Source organism: Anomaloglossus baeobatrachus, unplaced genomic scaffold (assembly GCF_048569485.1).
Source record: "Anomaloglossus baeobatrachus isolate aAnoBae1 unplaced genomic scaffold, aAnoBae1.hap1 Scaffold_4434, whole genome shotgun sequence".
Taxonomy (NCBI): Eukaryota; Metazoa; Chordata; class Amphibia; order Anura; family Aromobatidae; genus Anomaloglossus; species Anomaloglossus baeobatrachus.
In genome coordinates this window covers 1-16,621 of record NW_027443771.1, presented here as the reverse complement: position 1 = coordinate 16,621, position 16,621 = coordinate 1, and the positions used below count along the sequence as shown (strand labels likewise).

General features: G+C 46.1%; 9 non-coding genes and 1 pseudogene across 9 annotated transcripts; all 10 read right to left on the bottom strand.

Annotated features, from left to right (window-relative positions):
- Positions 1-617: 617 nt before the first annotated feature.
- Positions 618-808, bottom strand: LOC142279906 (U2 spliceosomal RNA). The gene has a single exon (XR_012742313.1). It is a non-coding gene; the product is annotated as a U2 spliceosomal RNA (small nuclear RNA).
- Positions 809-2,195: 1,387 nt separating this feature from the next.
- Positions 2,196-2,386, bottom strand: LOC142279905 (U2 spliceosomal RNA). The gene has a single exon (XR_012742312.1). It is a non-coding gene; the product is annotated as a U2 spliceosomal RNA (small nuclear RNA).
- A 1,387-nt stretch (positions 2,387-3,773) lies between these two features.
- LOC142279921 (U2 spliceosomal RNA) lies at positions 3,774-3,974 on the bottom strand (annotated as a pseudogene).
- Positions 3,975-5,537: 1,563 nt separating this feature from the next.
- LOC142279904 (U2 spliceosomal RNA) lies at positions 5,538-5,728 on the bottom strand. Its single transcript, XR_012742311.1, has one exon. It is a non-coding gene; the product is annotated as a U2 spliceosomal RNA (small nuclear RNA).
- A 1,387-nt stretch (positions 5,729-7,115) lies between these two features.
- Positions 7,116-7,306, bottom strand: LOC142279903 (U2 spliceosomal RNA). Its single transcript, XR_012742310.1, has one exon. It is a non-coding gene; the product is annotated as a U2 spliceosomal RNA (small nuclear RNA).
- A 1,387-nt stretch (positions 7,307-8,693) lies between these two features.
- Positions 8,694-8,884, bottom strand: LOC142279926 (U2 spliceosomal RNA). The gene has a single exon (XR_012742329.1). It is a non-coding gene; the product is annotated as a U2 spliceosomal RNA (small nuclear RNA).
- Positions 8,885-10,271: 1,387 nt separating this feature from the next.
- On the bottom strand, positions 10,272-10,462 carry LOC142279925 (U2 spliceosomal RNA). Its single transcript, XR_012742328.1, has one exon. It is a non-coding gene; the product is annotated as a U2 spliceosomal RNA (small nuclear RNA).
- Positions 10,463-11,849: 1,387 nt separating this feature from the next.
- On the bottom strand, positions 11,850-12,040 carry LOC142279923 (U2 spliceosomal RNA). Its single transcript, XR_012742327.1, has one exon. It is a non-coding gene; the product is annotated as a U2 spliceosomal RNA (small nuclear RNA).
- A 1,387-nt stretch (positions 12,041-13,427) lies between these two features.
- On the bottom strand, positions 13,428-13,618 carry LOC142279914 (U2 spliceosomal RNA). The gene has a single exon (XR_012742320.1). It is a non-coding gene; the product is annotated as a U2 spliceosomal RNA (small nuclear RNA).
- Positions 13,619-15,005: 1,387 nt separating this feature from the next.
- On the bottom strand, positions 15,006-15,196 carry LOC142279901 (U2 spliceosomal RNA). Its single transcript, XR_012742309.1, has one exon. It is a non-coding gene; the product is annotated as a U2 spliceosomal RNA (small nuclear RNA).
- Positions 15,197-16,621: the final 1,425 nt, after the last annotated feature.

Below are 16,621 nucleotides of genomic sequence, written 5' to 3'. Positions count from 1 at the left end.
TAGTATTTGACGTTCCTTATATTGCGGTATGAGGCTTCGCAGTAGGTTGCAAACATTCATCACCCATGACTGTCCCCAATTGAGCTCAGAAGCTCAATGTCTATCATGACCTCTCTTTTAGAATGTCCAAGAGCAAGCAAACTATTCCTCCAGGAGAGGGCGCCAACAGACTACTAAAGAGATCATCATTACTCAAAGAAAACCCCAAAAACCAATGCATGATAGGAATAAACAGGTAACTTTCTTTGGAGTGGAAGCGGAGAGATCGCACCAGATGCCAATTCTAGATCTTATCACACCTGTGGTCACTGCAGCAGCAGGTGAATCCACTTTGTCCAAAAGGGATCTATTCCATTCAATTGCAAATGATCTAGATAAGACAGAGAACTGCAGCACGGGGACATAGCCGAGTTGGTCAGGTTGAGTGGTGATGAGTTTGCTATTTGGATGAATAAAGAAAGTCAAAAGTGTGAAAGATAAAAAACAAAAGGAGGAAGTGTGAAAAGTGAATGGGCCAAATTGAGGTGCATATGAAGACGTATGCTTTCTTCCAATTCATTAAATCGGGCTAATATGAATCAGGTGAATTGAGTTCTGCTTTTGGAAACTGGGTTAAGAAGGGGTGCACCGTTCCTGGAGGTACTGCAATACCAGGTCAATGCGTGGAGTGGACAGAGCAAGCTCTTTTTCCATCTCCCTGTTCTAAAAATCCATTTAATATATGGTCCCCAGATAGGGGACGTATCAGATATTAAACTGATAAGAACAGATACTACACTTGATCTTAGCCAAAAGGCCGAGAAGCGATAACCAGAATTGGTTTGGGCCTCGAGTGGCACCCTGGCCTATGCCGGACACATCTTAGGGAGAGAGAGCGAGAGGGAGACAAACCCACGCCTACACAAGACATTTTGTCACCCAAGCCAACCCTTGAAAAGGCTGCTTTGCAGAGCAAAAACAAGAAGAATGGTGCGTTTTGCAGCCGCCGCCCACTGCAATGAATCTGAATAACTCCTCCTTTAGGGCGCAAGCAACTCCCCTCCCCCTTGCAGTCTTTCCAATTCACGATACAAAAAGACGGACAGGACAGGTTGCCTGACTTTCCGTCACTGCCACCCTTTGCCATCCTTACCCGTAGAAAGCCCTTTCATCATCCCCAAACCCTAATCTTTTCCCTTTCCTTCCCAGCCCCCAAACCCTGCCCTCTGTACCTTTCTCACCACCCGCTTCCCTTCTCCTGTCATCCCCCTACCACCCGGGAAAAAAAGAGATTGCCCCCTCCTTCCACTAGCCCACCCTCCCACCCAAAGAACAACTTCTTCTGCGCAGCTTGTTTTCTAGGCAGCAGCGCTATTGTGATGTCATCGGGGGGCATTGTGACAAGCCGCCAGTGTTCCGTCTCTTCATGTTGTGCACAGTTCAAACGGAAAATACATCAACAGGCAGACTACAGAAAAGCTTACTATCAAAGGTTAGAGGGGGGCTTTCTCAGAGGGCTTTTTACAGTTTTTCTATTCCCAATTAGCCGTTTAAGTGTACTTATTGAAAGTAGTAATTCTTTCATAGGCCGCCCTTTCTTAGTATTTGACGTTCCTTATATTGCGGTATGAGGCTTCGCAGTAGGTTGCAAACATTCATCACCCATGACTGTCCCCAATTGAGCTCAGAAGCTCAATGTCTATCATGACCTCTCTTTTAGAATGTCCAAGAGCAAGCAAACTATTCCTCCAGGAGAGGGCGCCAACAGACTACTAAAGAGATCATCATTACTCAAAGAAAACCCCAAAAACCAATGCATGATAGGAATAAACAGGTAACTTTCTTTGGAGTGGAAGCGGAGAGATCGCACCAGATGCCAATTCTAGATCTTATCACACCTGTGGTCACTGCAGCAGCAGGTGAATCCACTTTGTCCAAAAGGGATCTATTCCATTCAATTGCAAATGATCTAGATAAGACAGAGAACTGCAGCACGGGGACATAGCCGAGTTGGTCAGGTTGAGTGGTGATGAGTTTGCTATTTGGATGAATAAAGAAAGTCAAAAGTGTGAAAGATAAAAAACAAAAGGAGGAAGTGTGAAAAGTGAATGGGCCAAATTGAGGTGCATATGAAGACGTATGCTTTCTTCCAATTCATTAAATCGGGCTAATATGAATCAGGTGAATTGAGTTCTGCTTTTGGAAACTGGGTTAAGAAGGGGTGCACCGTTCCTGGAGGTACTGCAATACCAGGTCAATGCGTGGAGTGGACAGAGCAAGCTCTTTTTCCATCTCCCTGTTCTAAAAATCCATTTAATATATGGTCCCCAGATAGGGGACGTATCAGATATTAAACTGATAAGAACAGATACTACACTTGATCTTAGCCAAAAGGCCGAGAAGCGATAACCAGAATTGGTTTGGGCCTCGAGTGGCACCCTGGCCTATGCCGGACACATCTTAGGGAGAGAGAGCGAGAGGGAGACAAACCCACGCCTACACAAGACATTTTGTCACCCAAGCCAACCCTTGAAAAGGCTGCTTTGCAGAGCAAAAACAAGAAGAATGGTGCGTTTTGCAGCCGCCGCCCACTGCAATGAATCTGAATAACTCCTCCTTTAGGGCGCAAGCAACTCCCCTCCCCCTTGCAGTCTTTCCAATTCACGATACAAAAAGACGGACAGGACAGGTTGCCTGACTTTCCGTCACTGCCACCCTTTGCCATCCTTACCCGTAGAAAGCCCTTTCATCATCCCCAAACCCTAATCTTTTCCCTTTCCTTCCCAGCCCCCAAACCCTGCCCTCTGTACCTTTCTCACCACCCGCTTCCCTTCTCCTGTCATCCCCCTACCACCCGGGAAAAAAAGAGATTGCCCCCTCCTTCCACTAGCCCACCCTCCCACCCAAAGAACAACTTCTTCTGCGCAGCTTGTTTTCTAGGCAGCAGCGCTATTGTGATGTCATCGGGGGGCATTGTGACAAGCCGCCAGTGTTCCGTCTCTTCATGTTGTGCACAGTTCAAACGGAAAATACATCAACAGGCAGACTACAGAAAAGCTTACTATCAAAGGTTAGAGGGGGGCTTTCTCAGAGGGCTTTTTACAGTTTTTCTATTCCCAATTAGCCGTTTAAGTGTACTTATTGAAAGTAGTAATTCTTTCATAGGCCGCCCTTTCTTAGTATTTGACGTTCCTTATATTGCGGTATGAGGCTTCGCAGTAGGTTGCAAACATTCATCACCCATGACTGTCCCCAATTGAGCTCAGAAGCTCAATGTCTATCATGACCTCTCTTTTAGAATGTCCAAGAGCAAGCAAACTATTCCTCCAGGAGAGGGCGCCAACAGACTACTAAAGAGATCATCATTACTCAAAGAAAACCCCAAAAACCAATGCATGATAGGAATAAACAGGTAACTTTCTTTGGAGTGGAAGCGGAGAGATCGCACCAGATGCCAATTCTAGATCTTATCACACCTGTGGTCACTGCAGCAGCAGGTGAATCCACTTTGTCCAAAAGGGATCTATTCCATTCAATTGCAAATGATCTAGATAAGACAGAGAACTGCAGCACGGGGACATAGCCGAGTTGGTCAGGTTGAGTGGTGATGAGTTTGCTATTTGGATGAATAAAGAAAGTCAAAAGTGTGAAAGATAAAAAACAAAAGGAGGAAGTGTGAAAAGTGAATGGGCCAAATTGAGGTGCATATGAAGACGTATGCTTTCTTCCAATTCATTAAATCGGGCTAATATGAATCAGGTGAATTGAGTTCTGCTTTTGGAAACTGGGTTAAGAAGGGGTGCACCGTTCCTGGAGGTACTGCAATACCAGGTCAATGCGTGGAGTGGACAGAGCAAGCTCTTTTTCCATCTCCCTGTTCTAAAAATCCATTTAATATATGGTCCCCAGATAGGGGACGTATCAGATATTAAACTGATAAGAACAGATTTTTTTTTTTTTTTTTTTTTTTTTTGAAGGATGAGTTTGAAAATAATAAAGTGACCGCCTCTCGTTGCCCAGGTAACTGTCCGTCACAAGAGGGCTATGACATCCTACGATGCACACTCCCCCAAGGCCAGCAGTTGTGCAATACCCTGGCACCTTTCAGCAACAACCAAGGTAGTACCCTCCCAAACTACACTTGATCTTAGCCAAAAGGCCGAGAAGCGATAACCAGAATTGGTTTGGGCCTCGAGTGGCACCCTGGCCTATGCCGGACACATCTTAGGGAGAGAGAGCGAGAGGGAGACAAACCCACGCCTACACAAGACATTTTGTCACCCAAGCCAACCCTTGAAAAGGCTGCTTTGCAGAGCAAAAACAAGAAGAATGGTGCGTTTTGCAGCCGCCGCCCACTGCAATGAATCTGAATAACTCCTCCTTTAGGGCGCAAGCAACTCCCCTCCCCCTTGCAGTCTTTCCAATTCACGATACAAAAAGACGGACAGGACAGGTTGCCTGACTTTCCGTCACTGCCACCCTTTGCCATCCTTACCCGTAGAAAGCCCTTTCATCATCCCCAAACCCTAATCTTTTCCCTTTCCTTCCCAGCCCCCAAACCCTGCCCTCTGTACCTTTCTCACCACCCGCTTCCCTTCTCCTGTCATCCCCCTACCACCCGGGAAAAAAAGAGATTGCCCCCTCCTTCCACTAGCCCACCCTCCCACCCAAAGAACAACTTCTTCTGCGCAGCTTGTTTTCTAGGCAGCAGCGCTATTGTGATGTCATCGGGGGGCATTGTGACAAGCCGCCAGTGTTCCGTCTCTTCATGTTGTGCACAGTTCAAACGGAAAATACATCAACAGGCAGACTACAGAAAAGCTTACTATCAAAGGTTAGAGGGGGGCTTTCTCAGAGGGCTTTTTACAGTTTTTCTATTCCCAATTAGCCGTTTAAGTGTACTTATTGAAAGTAGTAATTCTTTCATAGGCCGCCCTTTCTTAGTATTTGACGTTCCTTATATTGCGGTATGAGGCTTCGCAGTAGGTTGCAAACATTCATCACCCATGACTGTCCCCAATTGAGCTCAGAAGCTCAATGTCTATCATGACCTCTCTTTTAGAATGTCCAAGAGCAAGCAAACTATTCCTCCAGGAGAGGGCGCCAACAGACTACTAAAGAGATCATCATTACTCAAAGAAAACCCCAAAAACCAATGCATGATAGGAATAAACAGGTAACTTTCTTTGGAGTGGAAGCGGAGAGATCGCACCAGATGCCAATTCTAGATCTTATCACACCTGTGGTCACTGCAGCAGCAGGTGAATCCACTTTGTCCAAAAGGGATCTATTCCATTCAATTGCAAATGATCTAGATAAGACAGAGAACTGCAGCACGGGGACATAGCCGAGTTGGTCAGGTTGAGTGGTGATGAGTTTGCTATTTGGATGAATAAAGAAAGTCAAAAGTGTGAAAGATAAAAAACAAAAGGAGGAAGTGTGAAAAGTGAATGGGCCAAATTGAGGTGCATATGAAGACGTATGCTTTCTTCCAATTCATTAAATCGGGCTAATATGAATCAGGTGAATTGAGTTCTGCTTTTGGAAACTGGGTTAAGAAGGGGTGCACCGTTCCTGGAGGTACTGCAATACCAGGTCAATGCGTGGAGTGGACAGAGCAAGCTCTTTTTCCATCTCCCTGTTCTAAAAATCCATTTAATATATGGTCCCCAGATAGGGGACGTATCAGATATTAAACTGATAAGAACAGATACTACACTTGATCTTAGCCAAAAGGCCGAGAAGCGATAACCAGAATTGGTTTGGGCCTCGAGTGGCACCCTGGCCTATGCCGGACACATCTTAGGGAGAGAGAGCGAGAGGGAGACAAACCCACGCCTACACAAGACATTTTGTCACCCAAGCCAACCCTTGAAAAGGCTGCTTTGCAGAGCAAAAACAAGAAGAATGGTGCGTTTTGCAGCCGCCGCCCACTGCAATGAATCTGAATAACTCCTCCTTTAGGGCGCAAGCAACTCCCCTCCCCCTTGCAGTCTTTCCAATTCACGATACAAAAAGACGGACAGGACAGGTTGCCTGACTTTCCGTCACTGCCACCCTTTGCCATCCTTACCCGTAGAAAGCCCTTTCATCATCCCCAAACCCTAATCTTTTCCCTTTCCTTCCCAGCCCCCAAACCCTGCCCTCTGTACCTTTCTCACCACCCGCTTCCCTTCTCCTGTCATCCCCCTACCACCCGGGAAAAAAAGAGATTGCCCCCTCCTTCCACTAGCCCACCCTCCCACCCAAAGAACAACTTCTTCTGCGCAGATTGTTTTCTAGGCAGCAGCGCTATTGTGATGTCATCGGGGGGCATTGTGACAAGCCGCCAGTGTTCCGTCTCTTCATGTTGTGCACAGTTCAAACGGAAAATACATCAACAGGCAGACTACAGAAAAGCTTACTATCAAAGGTTAGAGGGGGGCTTTCTCAGAGAGCTTTTTACAGTTTTTCTATTCCCAATTAGCCGTTTAAGTGTACTTATTGAAAGTAGTAATTCTTTCATAGGCCGCCCTTTCTTAGTATTTGACGTTCCTTATATTGCGGTATGAGGCTTCGCAGTAGGTTGCAAACATTCATCACCCATGACTGTCCCCAATTGAGCTCAGAAGCTCAATGTCTATCATGACCTCTCTTTTAGAATGTCCAAGAGCAAGCAAACTATTCCTCCAGGAGAGGGCGCCAACAGACTACTAAAGAGATCATCATTACTCAAAGAAAACCCCAAAAACCAATGCATGATAGGAATAAACAGGTAACTTTCTTTGGAGTGGAAGCGGAGAGATCGCACCAGATGCCAATTCTAGATCTTATCACACCTGTGGTCACTGCAGCAGCAGGTGAATCCACTTTGTCCAAAAGGGATCTATTCCATTCAATTGCAAATGATCTAGATAAGACAGAGAACTGCAGCACGGGGACATAGCCGAGTTGGTCAGGTTGAGTGGTGATGAGTTTGCTATTTGGATGAATAAAGAAAGTCAAAAGTGTGAAAGATAAAAAACAAAAGGAGGAAGTGTGAAAAGTGAATGGGCCAAATTGAGGTGCATATGAAGACGTATGCTTTCTTCCAATTCATTAAATCGGGCTAATATGAATCAGGTGAATTGAGTTCTGCTTTTGGAAACTGGGTTAAGAAGGGGTGCACCGTTCCTGGAGGTACTGCAATACCAGGTCAATGCGTGGAGTGGACAGAGCAAGCTCTTTTTCCATCTCCCTGTTCTAAAAATCCATTTAATATATGGTCCCCAGATAGGGGACGTATCAGATATTAAACTGATAAGAACAGATACTACACTTGATCTTAGCCAAAAGGCCGAGAAGCGATAACCAGAATTGGTTTGGGCCTCGAGTGGCACCCTGGCCTATGCCGGACACATCTTAGGGAGAGAGAGCGAGAGGGAGACAAACCCACGCCTACACAAGACATTTTGTCACCCAAGCCAACCCTTGAAAAGGCTGCTTTGCAGAGCAAAAACAAGAAGAATGGTGTGTTTTGCAGCCGCCGCCCACTGCAATGAATCTGAATAACTCCTCCTTTAGGGCGCAAGCAACTCCCCTCCCCCTTGCAGTCTTTCCAATTCACGATACAAAAAGACGGACAGGACAGGTTGCCTGACTTTCCGTCACTGCCACCCTTTGCCATCCTTACCCGTAGAAAGCCCTTTCATCATCCCCAAACCCTAATCTTTTCCCTTTCCTTCCCAGCCCCCAAACCCTGCCCTCTGTACCTTTCTCACCACCCGCTTCCCTTCTCCTGTCATCCCCCTACCACCCGGGAAAAAAAGAGATTGCCCCCTCCTTCCACTAGCCCACCCTCCCACCCAAAGAACAACTTCTTCTGCGCAGCTTGTTTTCTAGGCAGCAGCGCTATTGTGATGTCATCGGGGGGCATTGTGACAAGCCGCCAGTGTTCCGTCTCTTCATGTTGTGCACAGTTCAAACGGAAAATACATCAACAGGCAGACTACAGAAAAGCTTACTATCAAAGGTTAGAGGGGGGCGTTCTCAGAGGGCTTTTTACAGTTTTTCTATTCCCAATTAGCCGTTTAAGTGTACTTATTGAAAGTAGTAATTCTTTCATAGGCCGCCCTTTCTTAGTATTTGACGTTCCTTATATTGCGGTATGAGGCTTCGCAGTAGGTTGCAAACATTCATCACCCATGACTGTCCCCAATTGAGCTCAGAAGCTCAATGTCTATCATGACCTCTCTTTTAGAATGTCCAAGAGCAAGCAAACTATTCCTCCAGGAGAGGGCGCCAACAGACTACTAAAGAGATCATCATTACTCAAAGAAAACCCCAAAAACCAATGCATGATAGGAATAAACAGGTAACTTTCTTTGGAGTGGAAGCGGAGAGATCGCACCAGATGCCAATTCTAGATCTTATCACACCTGTGGTCACTGCAGCAGCAGGTGAATCCACTTTGTCCAAAAGGGATCTATTCCATTCAATTGCAAATGATCTAGATAAGACAGAGAACTGCAGCACGGGGACATAGCCGAGTTGGTCAGGTTGAGTGGTGATGAGTTTGCTATTTGGATGAATAAAGAAAGTCAAAAGTGTGAAAGATAAAAAACAAAAAGAGGAAGTGTGAAAAGTGAATGGGCCAAATTGAGGTGCATATGAAGACGTATGCTTTCTTCCAATTCATTAAATCGGGCTAATATGAATCAGGTGAATTGAGTTCTGCTTTTGGAAACTGGGTTAAGAAGGGGTGCACCGTTCCTGGAGGTACTGCAATACCAGGTCAATGCGTGGAGTGGACAGAGCAAGCTCTTTTTCCATCTCCCTGTTCTAAAAATCCATTTAATATATGGTCCCCAGATAGGGGACGTATCAGATATTAAACTGATAAGAACAGATACTACACTTGATCTTAGCCAAAAGGCCGAGAAGCGATAACCAGAATTGGTTTGGGCCTCGAGTGGCACCCTGGCCTATGCCGGACACATCTTAGGGAGAGAGAGCGAGAGGGAGACAAACCCACGCCTACACAAGACATTTTGTCACCCAAGCCAACCCTTGAAAAGGCTGCTTTGCAGAGCAAAAACAAGAAGAATGGTGCGTTTTGCAGCCGCCGCCCACTGCAATGAATCTGAATAACTCCTCCTTTAGGGCGCAAGCAACTCCCCTCCCCCTTGCAGTCTTTCCAATTCACGATACAAAAAGACGGACAGGACAGGTTGCCTGACTTTCCGTCACTGCCACCCTTTGCCATCCTTACCCGTAGAAAGCCCTTTCATCATCCCCAAACCCTAATCTTTTCCCTTTCCTTCCCAGCCCCCAAACCCTGCCCTCTGTACCTTTCTCACCACCCGCTTCCCTTCTCCTGTCATCCCCCTACCACCCGGGAAAAAAAGAGATTGCCCCCTCCTTCCACTAGCCCACCCTCCCACCCAAAGAACAACTTCTTCTGCGCAGCTTGTTTTCTAGGCAGCAGCGCTATTGTGATGTCATCGGGGGGCATTGTGACAAGCCGCCAGTGTTCCGTCTCTTCATGTTGTGCACAGTTCAAACGGAAAATACATCAACAGGCAGACTACAGAAAAGCTTACTATCAAAGGTTAGAGGGGGGCTTTCTCAGAGGGCTTTTTACAGTTTTTCTATTCCCAATTAGCCGTTTAAGTGTACTTATTGAAAGTAGTAATTCTTTCATAGGCCGCCCTTTCTTAGTATTTGACGTTCCTTATATTGCGGTATGAGGCTTCGCAGTAGGTTGCAAACATTCATCACCCATGACTGTCCCCAATTGAGCTCAGAAGCTCAATGTCTATCATGACCTCTCTTTTAGAATGTCCAAGAGCAAGCAAACTATTCCTCCAGGAGAGGGCGCCAACAGACTACTAAAGAGATCATCATTACTCAAAGAAAACCCCAAAAACCAATGCATGATAGGAATAAACAGGTAACTTTCTTTGGAGTGGAAGCGGAGAGATCGCACCAGATGCCAATTCTAGATCTTATCACACCTGTGGTCACTGCAGCAGCAGGTGAATCCACTTTGTCCAAAAGGGATCTATTCCATTCAATTGCAAATGATCTAGATAAGACAGAGAACTGCAGCACGGGGACATAGCCGAGTTGGTCAGGTTGAGTGGTGATGAGTTTGCTATTTGGATGAATAAAGAAAGTCAAAAGTGTGAAAGATAAAAAACAAAAGGAGGAAGTGTGAAAAGTGAATGGGCCAAATTGAGGTGCATATGAAGACGTATGCTTTCTTCCAATTCATTAAATCGGGCTAATATGAATCAGGTGAATTGAGTTCTGCTTTTGGAAACTGGGTTAAGAAGGGGTGCACCGTTCCTGGAGGTACTGCAATACCAGGTCAATGCGTGGAGTGGACAGAGCAAGCTCTTTTTCCATCTCCCTGTTCTAAAAATCCATTTAATATATGGTCCCCAGATAGGGGACGTATCAGATATTAAACTGATAAGAACAGATACTACACTTGATCTTAGCCAAAAGGCCGAGAAGCGATAACCAGAATTGGTTTGGGCCTCGAGTGGCACCCTGGCCTATGCCGGACACATCTTAGGGAGAGAGAGCGAGAGGGAGACAAACCCACGCCTACACAAGACATTTTGTCACCCAAGCCAACCCTTGAAAAGGCTGCTTTGCAGAGCAAAAACAAGAAGAATGGTGCGTTTTGCAGCCGCCGCCCACTGCAATGAATCTGAATAACTCCTCCTTTAGGGCGCAAGCAACTCCCCTCCCCCTTGCAGTCTTTCCAATTCACGATACAAAAAGACGGACAGGACAGGTTGCCTGACTTTCCGTCACTGCCACCCTTTGCCATCCTTACCCGTAGAAAGCCCTTTCATCATCCCCAAACCCTAATCTTTTCCCTTTCCTTCCCAGCCCCCAAACCCTGCCCTCTGTACCTTTCTCACCACCCGCTTCCCTTCTCCTGTCATCCCCCTACCACCCGGGAAAAAAAGAGATTGCCCCCTCCTTCCACTAGCCCACCCTCCCACCCAAAGAACAACTTCTTCTGCGCAGCTTGTTTTCTAGGCAGCAGCGCTATTGTGATGTCATCGGGGGGCATTGTGACAAGCCGCCAGTGTTCCGTCTCTTCATGTTGTGCACAGTTCAAACGGAAAATACATCAACAGGCAGACTACAGAAAAGCTTACTATCAAAGGTTAGAGGGGGGCTTTCTCAGAGGGCTTTTTACAGTTTTTCTATTCCCAATTAGCCGTTTAAGTGTACTTATTGAAAGTAGTAATTCTTTCATAGGCCGCCCTTTCTTAGTATTTGACGTTCCTTATATTGCGGTATGAGGCTTCGCAGTAGGTTGCAAACATTCATCACCCATGACTGTCCCCAATTGAGCTCAGAAGCTCAATGTCTATCATGACCTCTCTTTTAGAATGTCCAAGAGCAAGCAAACTATTCCTCCAGGAGAGGGCGCCAACAGACTACTAAAGAGATCATCATTACTCAAAGAAAACCCCAAAAACCAATGCATGATAGGAATAAACAGGTAACTTTCTTTGGAGTGGAAGCGGAGAGATCGCACCAGATGCCAATTCTAGATCTTATCACACCTGTGGTCACTGCAGCAGCAGGTGAATCCACTTTGTCCAAAAGGGATCTATTCCATTCAATTGCAAATGATCTAGATAAGACAGAGAACTGCAGCACGGGGACATAGCCGAGTTGGTCAGGTTGAGTGGTGATGAGTTTGCTATTTGGATGAATAAAGAAAGTCAAAAGTGTGAAAGATAAAAAACAAAAGGAGGAAGTGTGAAAAGTGAATGGGCCAAATTGAGGTGCATATGAAGACGTATGCTTTCTTCCAATTCATTAAATCGGGCTAATATGAATCAGGTGAATTGAGTTCTGCTTTTGGAAACTGGGTTAAGAAGGGGTGCACCGTTCCTGGAGGTACTGCAATACCAGGTCAATGCGTGGAGTGGACAGAGCAAGCTCTTTTTCCATCTCCCTGTTCTAAAAATCCATTTAATATATGGTCCCCAGATAGGGGACGTATCAGATATTAAACTGATAAGAACAGATACTACACTTGATCTTAGCCAAAAGGCCGAGAAGCGATAACCAGAATTGGTTTGGGCCTCGAGTGGCACCCTGGCCTATGCCGGACACATCTTAGGGAGAGAGAGCGAGAGGGAGACAAACCCACGCCTACACAAGACATTTTGTCACCCAAGCCAACCCTTGAAAAGGCTGCTTTGCAGAGCAAAAACAAGAAGAATGGTGCGTTTTGCAGCCGCCGCCCACTGCAATGAATCTGAATAACTCCTCCTTTAGGGCGCAAGCAACTCCCCTCCCCCTTGCAGTCTTTCCAATTCACGATACAAAAAGACGGACAGGACAGGTTGCCTGACTTTCCGTCACTGCCACCCTTTGCCATCCTTACCCGTAGAAAGCCCTTTCATCATCCCCAAACCCTAATCTTTTCCCTTTCCTTCCCAGCCCCCAAACCCTGCCCTCTGTACCTTTCTCACCACCCGCTTCCCTTCTCCTGTCATCCCCCTACCACCTGGGAAAAAAAGAGATTGCCCCCTCCTTCCACTAGCCCACCCTCCCACCCAAAGAACAACTTCTTCTGCGCAGCTTGTTTTCTAGGCAGCAGCGCTATTGTGATGTCATCGGGGGGCATTGTGACAAGCCGCCAGTGTTCCGTCTCTTCATGTTGTGCACAGTTCAAACGGAAAATACATCAACAGGCAGACTACAGAAAAGCTTACTATCAAAGGTTAGAGGGGGGCTTTCTCAGAGGGCTTTTTACAGTTTTTCTATTCCCAATTAGCCGTTTAAGTGTACTTATTGAAAGTAGTAATTCTTTCATAGGCCGCCCTTTCTTAGTATTTGACGTTCCTTATATTGCGGTATGAGGCTTCGCAGTAGGTTGCAAACATTCATCACCCATGACTGTCCCCAATTGAGCTCAGAAGCTCAATGTCTATCATGACCTCTCTTTTAGAATGTCCAAGAGCAAGCAAACTATTCCTCCAGGAGAGGGCGCCAACAGACTACTAAAGAGATCATCATTACTCAAAGAAAACCCCAAAAACCAATGCATGATAGGAATAAACAGGTAACTTTCTTTGGAGTGGAAGCGGAGAGATCGCACCAGATGCCAATTCTAGATCTTATCACACCTGTGGTCACTGCAGCAGCAGGTGAATCCACTTTGTCCAAAAGGGATCTATTCCATTCAATTGCAAATGATCTAGATAAGACAGAGAACTGCAGCACGGGGACATAGCCGAGTTGGTCAGGTTGAGTGGTGATGAGTTTGCTATTTGGATGAATAAAGAAAGTCAAAAGTGTGAAAGATAAAAAACAAAAGGAGGAAGTGTGAAAAGTGAATGGGCCAAATTGAGGTGCATATGAAGACGTATGCTTTCTTCCAATTCATTAAATCGGGCTAATATGAATCAGGTGAATTGAGTTCTGCTTTTGGAAACTGGGTTAAGAAGGGGTGCACCGTTCCTGGAGGTACTGCAATACCAGGTCAATGCGTGGAGTGGACAGAGCAAGCTCTTTTTCCATCTCCCTGTTCTAAAAATCCATTTAATATATGGTCCCCAGATAGGGGACGTATCAGATATTAAACTGATAAGAACAGATACTACACTTGATCTTAGCCAAAAGGCCGAGAAGCGATAACCAGAATTGGTTTGGGCCTCGAGTGGCACCCTGGCCTATGCCGGACACATCTTAGGGAGAGAGAGCGAGAGGGAGACAAACCCACGCCTACACAAGACATTTTGTCACCCAAGCCAACCCTTGAAAAGGCTGCTTTGCAGAGCAAAAACAAGAAGAATGGTGCGTTTTGCAGCCGCCGCCCACTGCAATGAATCTGAATAACTCCTCCTTTAGGGCGCAAGCAACTCCCCTCCCCCTTGCAGTCTTTCCAATTCACGATACAAAAAGACGGACAGGACAGGTTGCCTGACTTTCCGTCACTGCCACCCTTTGCCATCCTTACCCGTAGAAAGCCCTTTCATCATCCCCAAACCCTAATCTTTTCCCTTTCCTTCCCAGCCCCCAAACCCTGCCCTCTGTACCTTTCTCACCACCCGCTTCCCTTCTCCTGTCATCCCCCTACCACCCGGGAAAAAAAGAGATTGCCCCCTCCTTCCACTAGCCCACCCTCCCACCCAAAGAACAACTTCTTCTGCGCAGCTTGTTTTCTAGGCAGCAGCGCTATTGTGATGTCATCGGGGGGCATTGTGACAAGCCGCCAGTGTTCCGTCTCTTCATGTTGTGCACAGTTCAAACGGAAAATACATCAACAGGCAGACTACAGAAAAGCTTACTATCAAAGGTTAGAGGGGGGCTTTCTCAGAGGGCTTTTTACAGTTTTTCTATTCCCAATTAGCCGTTTAAGTGTACTTATTGAAAGTAGTAATTCTTTCATAGGCCGCCCTTTCTTAGTATTTGACGTTCCTTATATTGCGGTATGAGGCTTCGCAGTAGGTTGCAAACATTCATCACCCATGACTGTCCCCAATTGAGCTCAGAAGCTCAATGTCTATCATGACCTCTCTTTTAGAATGTCCAAGAGCAAGCAAACTATTCCTCCAGGAGAGGGCGCCAACAGACTACTAAAGAGATCATCATTACTCAAAGAAAACCCCAAAAACCAATGCATGATAGGAATAAACAGGTAACTTTCTTTGGAGTGGAAGCGGAGAGATCGCACCAGATGCCAATTCTAGATCTTATCACACCTGTGGTCACTGCAGCAGCAGGTGAATCCACTTTGTCCAAAAGGGATCTATTCCATTCAATTGCAAATGATCTAGATAAGACAGAGAACTGCAGCACGGGGACATAGCCGAGTTGGTCAGGTTGAGTGGTGATGAGTTTGCTATTTGGATGAATAAAGAAAGTCAAAAGTGTGAAAGATAAAAAACAAAAGGAGGAAGTGTGAAAAGTGAATGGGCCAAATTGAGGTGCATATGAAGACGTATGCTTTCTTCCAATTCATTAAATCGGGCTAATATGAATCAGGTGAATTGAGTTCTGCTTTTGGAAACTGGGTTAAGAAGGGGTGCACCGTTCCTGGAGGTACTGCAATACCAGGTCAATGCGTGGAGTGGACAGAGCAAGCTCTTTTTCCATCTCCCTGTTCTAAAAATCCATTTAATATATGGTCCCCAGATAGGGGACGTATCAGATATTAAACTGATAAGAACAGATACTACACTTGATCTTAGCCAAAAGGCCGAGAAGCGATAACCAGAATTGGTTTGGGCCTCGAGTGGCACCCTGGCCTATGCCGGACACATCTTAGGGAGAGAGAGCGAGAGGGAGACAAACCCACGCCTACACAAGACATTTTGTCACCCAAGCCAACCCTTGAAAAGGCTGCTTTGCAGAGCAAAAACAAGAAGAATGGTGCGTTTTGCAGCCGCCGCCCACTGCAATGAATCTGAATAACTCCTCCTTTAGGGCGCAAGCAACTCCCCTCCCCCTTGCAGTCTTTCCAATTCACGATACAAAAAGACGGACAGGACAGGTTGCCTGACTTTCCGTCACTGCCACCCTTTGCCATCCTTACCCGTAGAAAGCCCTTTCATCATCCCCAAACCCTAATCTTTTCCCTTTCCTTCCCAGCCCCCAAACCCTGCCCTCTGTACCTTTCTCACCACCCGCTTCCCTTCTCCTGTCATCCCCCTACCACCCGGGAAAAAAAGAGATTGCCCCCTCCTTCCACTAGCCCACCCTCCCACCCAAAGAACAACTTCTTCTGCGCAGCTTGTTTTCTAGGCAGCAGCGCTATTGTGATGTCATCGGGGGGCATTGTGACAAGCCGCCAGTGTTCCGTCTCTTCATGTTGTGCACAGTTCAAACGGAAAATACATCAACAGGCAGACTACAGAAAAGCTTACTATCAAAGGTTAGAGGGGGGCTTTCTCAGAGGGCTTTTTACAGTTTTTCTATTCCCAATTAGCCGTTTAAGTGTACTTATTGAAAGTAGTAATTCTTTCATAGGCCGCCCTTTCTTAGTATTTGACGTTCCTTATATTGCGGTATGAGGCTTCGCAGTAGGTTGCAAACATTCATCACCCATGACTGTCCCCAATTGAGCTCAGAAGCTCAATGTCTATCATGACCTCTCTTTTAGAATGTCCAAGAGCAAGCAAACTATTCCTCCAGGAGAGGGCGCCAACAGACTACTAAAGAGATCATCATTACTCAAAGAAAACCCCAAAAACCAATGCATGATAGGAATAAACAGGTAACTTTCTTTGGAGTGGAAGCGGAGAGATCGCACCAGATGCCAATTCTAGATCTTATCACACCTGTGGTCACTGCAGCAGCAGGTGAATCCACTTTGTCCAAAAGGGATCTATTCCATTCAATTGCAAATGATCTAGATAAGACAGAGAACTGCAGCACGGGGACATAGCCGAGTTGGTCAGGTTGAGTGGTGATGAGTTTGCTATTTGGATGAATAAAGAAAGTCAAAAGTGTGAAAGATAAAAAACAAAAGGAGGAAGTGTGAAAAGTGAATGGGCCAAATTGAGGTGCATATGAAGACGTATGCTTTCTTCCAATTCATTAAATCGGGCTAATATGAATCAGGTGAATTGAGTTCTGCTTTTGGAAACTGGGTTAAGAAGGGGTGCACCGTTCCTGGAGGTACTGCAATACCAGG